General features: G+C 43.3%; 1 protein-coding gene and 1 long non-coding RNA gene across 10 annotated transcripts in view; one reads left to right on the top strand and one right to left on the bottom strand.

The window, feature by feature from the left end:
- Window positions 1-6,712, bottom strand: part of LOC121087863 — a 40,023-nt gene extending 33,311 nt beyond the window's left edge. The window contains exon 1 of the long non-coding RNA XR_005827771.1: window positions 6,474-6,712. This is a non-coding gene — a long non-coding RNA (uncharacterized LOC121087863). The remainder of the gene's footprint in view (window positions 1-6,473) is intronic.
- Window positions 1-11,395, top strand: part of CHCHD6 (coiled-coil-helix-coiled-coil-helix domain containing 6) — a 115,868-nt gene that overhangs the window by 79,736 nt on the left and 24,737 nt on the right. The gene's annotated exons all lie outside the window — the stretch shown is intronic.

Genomic DNA, 11,395 nt, shown 5'->3' with positions numbered 1-11,395 from the left:
GGTTGTCTTGGTTCCCAGAATGTTTGGTGAACTTCAGATTTATTTAATTTTTTTCCAACTGTTACAGAATCTTCCTGGAAGGAGCAGTGTGTAGGACATTAATTTGCTGTGGATGATGATAATGTGGCAGAAAAGCCTCCTTGCTGTGTTTTAGGAAGGGGTGAGAGAGACTAAGGAACAGGTAACTGAACTTTGCATCTAGATACAGGCATTAGAGAGTTCTACAAATACAAATTCAAATAAAACTAAATAAAACTTGTATAAGGCAGTACATCTTCTGTAATTTCCTTTGTCCCAGGGCAGCTCAAGCCCTGACAATTTGCCTCACTGCTCTTACAGAGTCCTCTGACTCCTGAGATATATGTAGCAATCACAAGCTGTTGCGTTTTTTCATAAAGGATTAAAACTCCCTCCTCCCTTCCCCTTTTAAGCTGTTATTTGTCTTTAAGTTTAAATTAGCATCTTCTACCAAATGGCTTTGTCTCACGCATTCCTCATTCAGGAAATTCAGGTTGGAGGAGTGTGGGAAAGAGAGGCCAGAATCTCTTGATTTCTTGGGTGTATTTTTCCTTTCCTTTCTTTTTTTTTTTTTTTTTAAGCGCAATTTGTTTTCCAGTACAGGAGGTTGTAATCAAAGCTGGATGTGTGTCTTCAGCTCGCTTGAACGCTGGTGATTTGTTCTTCTGCTTTTTACTAAAGATTTTATAAGGCTTGGTGAATATTCTTTAATGAAGCATCTGGTTCTCTGCAAGTTCCTTTTGATGGCTGGTAAAAATGTCTCCAGGGCATGGTATACATTAGACTCAGAGAAAGCAAGCTCTAGATATCTAGACTGAAAATTACAGCTTACAGTGGATGACATTAATTCTTCACATCTTCCCCCTTACTGCGTTGGTTTGAGACTGTTCCTTTGGACACCCGTTTCCGTTTCTATTGCTGTGCATGTCTCTGTGCCAGGAGCTGGGATGCACCCTCAGTTACTTTTGCCCCACAGACAAATATATCAGGTAATTATTTAATGAGTTTTGAAATTTATTTTCCACTCGTTTCCTGTACAGGCCCTCTTATTGGAACAGGTTATTTTATTGCAGTGCATGATAGGGGTATAACTAATGTTACCTGTTTTGTATATTTTCTGGCCATCAGGACGTCTTTTGTAGTCAAGGGAGAAAAGTAGGCACTGCTAGAGCATGGCGCATCTGATCCAAAATAGTCATCTGAAACAGGTCAGCTCAATTGCCATCCGCAAGTGAGTATTTCTTTCTGCCACTTGGGAGGCACATCCAGACCATGAACACCGAAGTTAATGCCTGTAGTGGGATGTTTGTAGACTTATGGGAGCAGGATCCTGCTCTGATTGCCTGCCTTTGTAGCTAGTATGCTTTCAACTTGCCCTGCCTAACCTGCTCGCTAACTTTGCCGTTTATACCATCCTGAATGTTAAGTTTTGGTTGCATCGCCATCGGCTCGCTGCAGCGGTGTCAGCCCGCTCAGGCTCTGGGTTGCTTGCTGCATCCTGTGCTTTGCTTATGTGGAAGCTTTCTAACTTTAGAGTATGTTACTGTAATGTCTCCTGTTTAATTTAGGAGTGTTTTATCTTTTCTGGTGGTCTGTTTTCATGGCTCTGCAGAACTTCAGCTACAGCATAAAAATTGCTGGCTTTAAATCTAATAAAAGCCGGGATAATGGGACAGCTGTGGGAGGGGCAGTTCCCATTGTGTCTTTTAAAATTGCCTGTAGTTTATTGACCGCAAGTTTCACCAAGAGCTACTGCTGCCGTTAGATAATGAGAATTGAAAATTGCTGCTGCTGTTTCCCCGAGGTTTTATCTCGTGCCAATGAGAAGAGGGTGTGGAAGGAAGAGGAGAGTGGGCAGTGGAAATCTGCGTAATTTCTTACTTTTGAGTCCAGATGGAAGGGAAAAACAAATTATTTATTTTATTTATTTTTTTAAGTCTGAGTCCTGTTAAGTGACTTGCTTCCCACCCCTTGCAAACAGGCGCTCACATACAAGCCTTTCAGAATATTTATGACCCATTCTGCTTCCTTTATGCCTTGTTCACACCAGCAGGCAAATCTGAATTTCCAGCAAATTTTAGTTGGTTAATTTGTTACGTAATTGGTGGTTATACCAGGGAATCTCCGACCAGCTGCCACTTGAAAAATGCAGCCTCTGGTGACCGTATATTAACGTGACTTGAGATTCCAAACAGAACTGGCTTCTTGTGACTGTGTGCAGAAAAATGTCTGTTAGTGAAGAGCATGTATTCCTCTCTTTCCAAGTGTTTTCTTACTGTCTCTAGGCACCTGTCTTTCACAGAAGGACCAAGGTGAAATTTTTGCGCTCTAGCTCCTGGCCAAACCAAGCTATAAAAAGCTGCACACTCAGACACATGTATTCCCTTGTCAATAGGAGCTGTATACATTGAGCTAGGAGCCATTCATAATTCCGCGCTCTTTCTCCCTGTTCTGCGTCCAGCTTCTCATGATTCTGCTATTCGTAACAGATAAAGGTAAACCTACTTCTATCAAGGCTTTAGGGCTTGTCTGCATAAGGAAATTACAATGCAATAAACTGGTGAGTGAGTTTATGGTACAGCAACTTCTCTGTATATGAACATTCTGGGTTCGTAATGGAAGTGCAGGGAAAATTCACGCTCGTTTACTGTGAGTCACTCTGCTATGCAAACAAGCCCTTGCAAAACACTGACTGACTGGATTCCAGTGGAGGTAGACTTTTAACATAACCTTGAGTCAACTGCATTCTCCTTTGCTCTTGACTGTAATAAAAAGGAATGTGGTTAATTTACTGCGCCTGCTTTTCCAAGTGATCCCAGCGAAAGCCCAGTTCCCATTTGGCGCGCACGGTAGAACATTGCAATTCTACTGGAACTTCATCTCTTATCTGTGGGCAGTGACCTAGATGGCTGAGAAGATGCTGCAGGTAATGGTGTAGTGTCCCATCCCGATGGAGCAGTTTCACTCCAGCATTTTGTGTCCCGCTGAAGCGTGGCCTGCCGGGAGCTGTCATTTCTGCAACCTGAATCTTTGCTTAAGAGCAACAGCGTTGGGATGCACTGGATGCCACAGGCTGCGCTGCAGGTATCTTTGATCATTCTGGATCATTAGGCTCTTGTTAAAGTGTTGTTTCCATTCTGATGGATTGCAAAATGATTTGTAGATGGTGTACTTGTTGGGGTAGAGAGTAGCAGTCAGTGTGTGTGGCTGGCGGAATAAAGTTTTGGCCAGGTGTAGTGAGGCCCATATTTGTGCCTGAGAAATGCCAGGGTTTCACCTCCCCCGGGATTCTGCAGAGGTAGATCTTCGCTGTTGAAGTCTCATCAAGGAGATATATTTATATCATGCGGTATGCTACTTGAAATGCAATGTATCTAACTTGGAAGGCTTTAAGGTTGTTTGAGCTTTCTGAAATTCAGCTTTGTAGTTTTAGATAAATCTGTGTGTTTCATATCTGGAGGACGATATGCCCAGCCATCCTCCGCCAAGTATATGCCTGCCCTGCCTTTTGTCAGTCGGTCCTTGCTCAAAGCAAACCGATCTGTAAAGTGTTCTCCTTGCCTTCTCTGTAAAGTCAGGGTTTTTTAAAGAAAATCTTCCTTTCTTCCAACCTTTATTTGTGCAAATGCTGTGGTGATAACACTATCGGAGGAGTTTATGACTCAATAAATGGTCTCCACCAGGGAGTCGGTGGAGAAGCCGCAAGCTGCAGGCAGCTGCTGTTTGTTTAGTCATAAACGCAGAGGAGAGCAGCAGTGGATTAACTGTACCCAAGCATACCCTGACCTGTTATTTGCAAAGGTGAAAAGGATCCATATTTTGCTTCTAATTATAAAAGACTGAACCGGTTACTGTTTTGATTTTTAAGGTAGCAGTTCCTGTTCTGTAATGCTTCATACCCTCTCGAGTTCATCAGTGGGTAAAGTAAAAATACAGAGCTGCCTGAAAGGACATAAACCACCATCTTAATACATGAGGCATGTCCCAGAGCAAACTGCTGGCCTACTTAAAATGGAAATGGCTGCTGCCTGTACCTGGTGTTTGCAAAACTGGTGGCACGAGTTCTTCAGTTGCTCGGAGTCTCAGCACTTCATGAAGCCCTGATGTTCCCCACAGCCTGGCATGTCATCAGCATGCATTAACCCACGTGAACGAGTACCTTTCTCTGCTGTCTACAGTCCACATAAAGCTCCAATGTGACGTTTCCTGGGGTTTGTAATTTTTTCAGAAAACAAGAGCATAAATAACTTTAAAAGTTTTCTTCTCGCTTGGCTGTGCTTCAAGGCTCCCCTTCCAGAGATACTTAGTCCATATCCTGTATCATCTTCTCTTCTCAAGTTCTTGTATCTTGCCTGGTCTGGAAGGAGCACTTCCAACCCCAGTTCTCTTCTCAAAACCAGTCTGTTGCCTAGCAGTTAAATGCACAGTCCATGTGCATTTATTTTTGGTTTTCTGGGTTTTGTTTCTTTGTTTTTTGACATTGTGACGGTGAGGCAGAATTGCCTTTGGGTCTAATTTCTCGCTTGATGGTTCTGATGATCTCAGATACACTCACAGGTAATGTTAATCTAAATCTGCATGTTTCGTAGATGGTTTTGAAGGCAACTTTGTTAAAAGGGGGAAAGAAGTCAGAATACTATTACAATTTCTGAAGGTTGAACTATTTGTTATTTTGTTACTGCTAAAATGTGGTCTGTGTTACAGTTGTTCTTGTTTTAAAACTTAGTTTGCCAGAACCTGTTTTATAAGCTGTCTAAATTTTTCTGTGATAAAAATACTAGAAGAGCTAGCCTGTCAGGAATGAGGGAGGTCATAGCTGACTTGGTGCTGTGATGTAGTCTGGGTGAGTCTGAAAAGGCTCATTTGAAGTTGGGCATCAAAATTTCAAGCAAAGTAGGGCCAGGCACTACCAGGAGAGGAATGTGTTTCTCTGTATTGTGCACGTGCACTCTCTTTCCCTCCCTCCTTCCCAAAGCTGTTTCTCTTTTGATTTAAGTTAATGGGATCTACATGGATCTACTGTATCTAACAGGTTTCTCTGATTCTGTGCTGTCTGTGGTGTGTTAGGCAGTTTTTTCCGGAGAACTGTATTCAGTCAGGTTTATCTAGTACGAGAAATAGTTGCTTGGGGGTGAGAGTGTGTTGTGATACATCATGCTGGTTTAATGCCAGATTTTTTCACAAAAGATTTGTAGCATTGTGTTGGCAAGTTGGAAATGGAAATTCTTACTCAGATTAATTCTGGGAGACTGATGACCAAGCAGTCTTGGACAGAAAGAAGTTGATTTCCAATTTTTAAACTGTGTTTTGCTGCTGAAGTTAGATTGAAACAGATCCACAAAAATTGCTGTCGATAGCAACTGCTGGTTAGAAGCACAAGGTCAAATGCCTTCAGACTCCCAAGAAGTTCCAAAATAGCTCTGACTTCCATAACTTCCGTGCTAATGTTAGATCCATTCTCTGACAACTTGGCTATAACTTGGGAAATTATATCGGTGATGCCAAAGTCTCCATGACAAACTGGGGAAACCAAAGATTTGTTATGCTCCTTGTTGGTCATAGTCTGTGCAGGATGGTTGCCTGCTCCATGCAGTTTGCAGTTTCCACACACCATCCATCAGCTATTTTTATTAGCAGGTCTTGGGGCTGAATACCTTGAGGACTAATAGGATTTAAAGCCTTCACCAATCAGCTGAAGGTGTCTGTGTAGATAACATGTACAGGGGTTATTTTGGTGGCATTGGTCCCAATCCAGTGGAGGAGTTGCTACCAAGCAAGCGAGACTGCTCTAACTAGCCCTTTGCCGTGCCAAAGAGAACTTGGGAAGTTAAGGAATGATGGATGAGCCCTCCTATCAGTAGGAAGCCAATCCTGTTCTTGCCAGAGTGATGGCATGTTGGAAGAGGAGGCTTGCAGAAGTTGCCCTGATCCTGCTTGCTAGTGTTTGTTCTTTCCAAGAGCCTCTCTGTCCAAGACTATGAAGCATTTCTGTAACAAAAATCTAATCTTTGTGGAGAGGCTGCTTTCTGCATTGTGCCTGCATTAATTGTTTGTGGTTTTCACCCCCCTGTGCCACTGTCTGTCAGCCCAACAGGCCTCCTTGTCTGGAAATATTTCCTAATATACTTGTGATGCTTCCAAAGCAATTTAAAGCCATCAACCCTAGTTAGACCTTCTTAAGCCAGTTTTAAGTTACCTTTCTGGACAGCAGTGTTTCAAATAAAGGAACAAGACACTGAAGACTGTGTTACAGTGGCCTGAATGTAGTACTAGAGTTAGCTCTGCTGCTGATACTTTCCTCTGTTGGCAAGAAACTTGTTTTTGTTTATAACATCTTTTTTGATTAGAGGCCTTTGTTAGGGGCCTTTAAGAGTTGGTGAAAGGCTCTTAAAGACCTCTGCATTCACAGAAGCTGTCCAGAAAGCCAACACTTGTTATAATTAAGAATTTGTTACCTTGTCACGTGAGGGAAGCAGATAGTGAAGCCTTCAGTCAGGATGGTGCTGCAGTCTCTCGTGTATCTTTTTGTTTCTGAAGTTGGAGAAGCGCGCTTGCTCTGTGTTCATCCTGGGTGTGCAGCCAGAAATGCAGGCGGAATTATTTTGACAGTGTGTTCGCTCTTTGTCCCTGCTGAGTGCCTGTTTGTCCTGTATAAATGGATTTCAGGATCAGCCAACCTCCAGCTTTGAATTAGTCTAATAAGGTATGGTAGGTAGGGTTTAAAGGTCATTTTACAAGCAGCTGGTTCCCTGCATATATTAGGTGGAATGATTTTAAAAATAATGCTGTTGGAAAGCTGTTGATTTAACTTTTCAAATATCTGTGTCTGTAAAGTCTCAGGTCGTCTGCCTCTGTCCTTCAAGCTCTCTGCTTGCCCTTTGCCTGCTTATCTTTCTGTCATTTCCGATTACCTCTACCCATCTGCCTCTGCATTCTCTCCCACTTGGTCTATCAGTCCATGTTTGCTGCCCACAAGGACTGGGTTTATTTTTCTGAGCAGCTCATCTGTTGGGTTACTTCACTGAGCTGTGTAATGGAAAGCTAAGGGTTACTTAGTTCAGTCTATTAGTAAAGCATTATTACACTGTTCTCTTACTGGGGGACTGGGAGCTCTGAACAATTACCACTACATCTGCAGCATTTTTGTGTCTTTGCAGGTACCTGTTCCTTTCTCAGAATGAATTTAACATTGGTGAAAGAAGATAATGACATTTATTTATTTTTCTTAAACTCCTGAACAGTTTGAAGTGCGCACAGTGATCATTGCAGCTTCCTCTCTGTAGAATGTGTACTTAAATCCTGAACTGATACAAGTGTTTCACATGGAAATGGAGAATGTTTTTCTTCATTTACTTGTTCCCTGGATCTCTCTTTGAGTGGTGAGGGTAATTCCAAGTGTTCTGGTGATTTGTGTACTGTGGATGCTGTCTTAAAAACTGAAGGGAGCACCCCCTTATCCAGGTCATGCAAGCCTTTGGCAGGTGGTGGTGTCCTTCTGCCAGGTCTGGGATGGTACCTTCCCACTACAGTTACTTGCACCTGTACAGACTCCTGGATCTTCAAATCTCCTTTCTGCTTGTTTGAAGTTTCATTCACAATGTGTGTCCTCAGGAAGTGAGATAACGGAACAAAAAGCAAGCTTAAAAAATTGTGAGCTGTTAGCAGCTGTGACATTTTTCCCTTTCATTCAGGCCAGTCTGCTCTAAAACTTTTATATCTGTCTTATTTTCTGAATGATAATTCCTACTCATGACTTGCGGTTGTAGTTTATTCTCTTCTTTAGTACTGTGTGGTGCCCCAACCCAGCTACTTAAGCAATTAAGTTTCCCTCTAGGTCACACCTTGCTTCTTTAGATGTTACATTAACAGCACCTTCTTTCTGTTCTTGGAGTTTTTCTATGTAGTGATCTCTTGACTATCGTGGAAATAGGTAAGTGATGCTGGACTGAACTGATTTGTGGGTTCTGTGTGGCTGCCTGTTAAGGATCAGATAGTGCCCATCGTGCCCAGCTGCGCCGTGGGTCCTTGCGCTGCTGCTGGACTTTAAAGGACACTCTTCTGTAAGAGTTTCTTTGCCAGTAGGACTGTAAGCGTTTGGATCAAGGAGTGAAACTATAGTTGGCAAAGTGATTTATCTGCATGCTTCAGGATAAGAGAGAGGTTCGGAAGAAAAGTATAGGTAAACACATCTTTGTGGTATAAACTTCAGGAAGAACTGTGTAATTTAGAGGGGCATATTGGCACAAGATTAGGAAAAATGAGGAAGTTTCTAAATATCAAAGAACTGAGGTTTTTATCTTCTGGGTGAGGCAGCAGGGCAAGTAATATACTCTTTCAATTACATACTTGATAACTTTATCAAAGAAGTTCTTTGTCAGAATAGGAGAATTTCTGGTTATAGATATGATGTGAAGACTTGTTGGTCTCTCCAAAGGAATTGGAAAGGAGACTGAATTACTGTTTGTTTGTCCCGTCTCAATGCCATCTTCATTCTGTGTTTGAGCACTTCTGATTCCTTTTCATGGGCAGAAAAGGAGAGAAAATGTGTACTGCTTTTGGGGCGCTGGCTGCAGCTAAACATAGTATGTCAGTAAATTATATGGGTACTTCTAATGACCCTCTGGGTACTCTGACACGTGACTACTGTGTCTTCTCATGGATTCAGGTGTACGCCAATTGCTGAGTTTGAACACAAGAGGTTCCCTCAGGCCATATCAACAGGAACAGTTGAAAGCTTTTGTCTTTAGTAGTGCTGAAGGTGGCCTACTTAGGATTATCATCATTTAACAAGCTCCATAATATTTCTGGGCCTCTAGGATGTTGGCAGTACTGTTTAACTTCCTTTGGCACATCAAAGTTGTATTTTGTCTTTTAGTAGCGCCTAAGTGTGTTCAGGAGTATCCTGAGGGCTCGGGAAATCTCAAGTCTTGTAGAAGTAGACAGCCATGGAAAAATATATTGGATGCTGTGATTCAGGTAAGATTCTTCCCAGCTCTATGTACCTTGAGCTGACATGACGAAGGCACTGTGATCGGGCTGGAGTGCACGAGAGAAATATTTGTGGGGAGCTTGTACTGCAGCAGTAACCACCTTATTGTTCTGCAAAAGCCAGCCTTAAAGCATCTGTACAGACTCCGGATTGACCTCTCTGGAGCAGAAGGAGGTTCATTGCTGAGAGCAGACAGGGTGTAATGTTCTAATGTCCCCTCTTTCTAGCCTTTAGCAAATGTCTTGAGGCACATGGGGTGCCACTTTGTTCAAGAACGAGAAGCATTTTGGAAGCTATTAAATGTGAAAGTCTTACTTGATTCTTGTGCTGATGGGGGGTATTATGTGCACACAAAGCTATGGCATGACTTTGAGACAACAGAATGTTCTCCATTTCCTTGTTTAATGCAGTAACAAATATATGCTGTTTGGGAGATGAGCAAGAGAGGTCCCAGGCTGTGTGAGACCATTCCTAGTACCTTCTTGTTTTGCTGAGCCTTGACATTTGCTGCAATAGAGCACCATAAAATGCAGGAAAGTCTCTCCAATCATGTAGGTGTATTAGCAGGTTTCTTGCACTGATGGATTAGAGCCAGGCTGTGTTCAGTAAATGTGGATAAATAATAAAAGGTGAGATTGTGTGCAGTGATCCCAGGTCTCCTTTCTCCAGCTGCCACCTCCTGTCTGTTTGCCGGGAACCTTTGCACAGGCAAACGGCTTTGCTTGAGAGAACAGGCTATGCGCTATTTTCTGACATAGCCAAAGGTGGGTGACACAAAGCCAAAGGAGAGCTTCTCTCTCAGGGACTGAAATGTCAACAAAGACGTTGTACTTCTTTACAGGGCCCTGACTTGCTTTTGTATAAAAGCTGAACAGATGCTGGAAGGTCAGGAGCTTTGCCATATACAGAGAAGCCCCTGGAGAGCAGGGCAGAGCCTGCTCAGGTGTCACAGGTAACACTGTTCTGGGTTTAATGTGCCAGCGCTTCCCCTGAATTTATGGCTCCCCCCCTAGCCGTGTCTGGAGTTTTACCCTGATTAAGGAAACAGGACTCTTGTAACCATGTTGTGCGGCTGTGAGCCTGGTTTCTGTCCCACTCTGCTTACTCTGAACCTGCTGGTGAGTCGCAGTGGTGTTCCTCAGAAGGCACAAAGGCTCTGAAGTAATAAGTTCCTGTATGTCTTGTGAAAGCAGGCAATTAGGTGGAGGAAAGGGACCCCAGCGGTGCTTGTGCAGGAGGGAATGGTATTGACTCGCCCTTTATTAGACATCAGTTTGGTCACAGAGGAACTCAACTTCAAGGCATGAATCTGGAGGAATCCAAGTGGCGTCGGTTCTGTTGCTCATGAAATGGCCTCTGGTTGCCTAAATGTTTGAGGGGGGGCTGACTTGTGCTTACCACTGTAATCAGCTTCATGGAGAGACTCAACAAGGGCAGCACTGCAGCAACTGAGAAGAGAGAGCAGCCTTGTTTTTAGGGATTGTCCTTTGGAGTCTGCCTTCTCTGTCCAAGTATCGATTTCCTTCTTTGCTTTTGAGAAATGGAAGCACGCCCTTTGTTGCAAGAGGGGGGATATGGATAGGGCCCAGCTTTCAGAATTTAATACCCTGATCCTTTAATGTATGTTCTCTTATTTTAGGGTGAGGTAAAAAAATGTGGTGTTAGGTGTGAGCAACCTGTAAGAAGAAAAGAGCTCATGGATCGAAGGTAGCTTGTGGTCTTGCTTTGTGCACCTCTTCTTGTTTTGTTCAGTCAAATGTTTCATGCTTGGGAAATTCACGCCTGGGGACCAGAGAAGCTGCTAATCCTCGCTGGCCTCAGCACCTTCTCCTGCTGATCAGCAGGCAGGCAGTTCCCTGGCAGCTTGTTCTTGCTGCTGTGTGTTGTAGCTATTATGTCTAGCAGTCCTTGTTCAGACCTTGGTCACAGGGTCAATGACTTTTGTCAACTTTTTTCCATCCCCACTGGTCATCCTTGTCCATTTATCATTAAGCCCACTCTGGCACGATTGACAGGAGCTTATTCCAAAGCTTAATGTGGGTGGGGATTAGTAGTAGTGGAGTGTGGCCATCGAGGAATTGGTCATGTCAGCACGTCTACATGTAGGCTTTGGACAGTATAGCAGGGGATCATATTTACAGAGTTTTCACGGGCCCTGCGAGTGCAGCGGTAGGCTTTGAAGCATGGTTTCCTCTGTGCTCTGCTTTCCCACAAAATCTTCAGGCACGATCCATCAAGGAGTGTGAAATGTATTCAAAATCCCACTGCTGCCTTTTTCTCACAGTCAGCAGGGTTGTGCTTTCTTCTCCGGTGTGGAGTTGTTTGCTGTTGAGAATAGCAGTCTCTTTTCTTGTGATTCCTTACCTCTCTTTGGGACATGATGCCATC

This window comes from Falco naumanni, chromosome 4 (assembly GCF_017639655.2).
Source record: "Falco naumanni isolate bFalNau1 chromosome 4, bFalNau1.pat, whole genome shotgun sequence".
Classification (NCBI taxonomy): domain Eukaryota; kingdom Metazoa; phylum Chordata; class Aves; order Falconiformes; family Falconidae; genus Falco; species Falco naumanni.
This window is presented reverse-complemented; position numbering and strand designations above follow the sequence as displayed.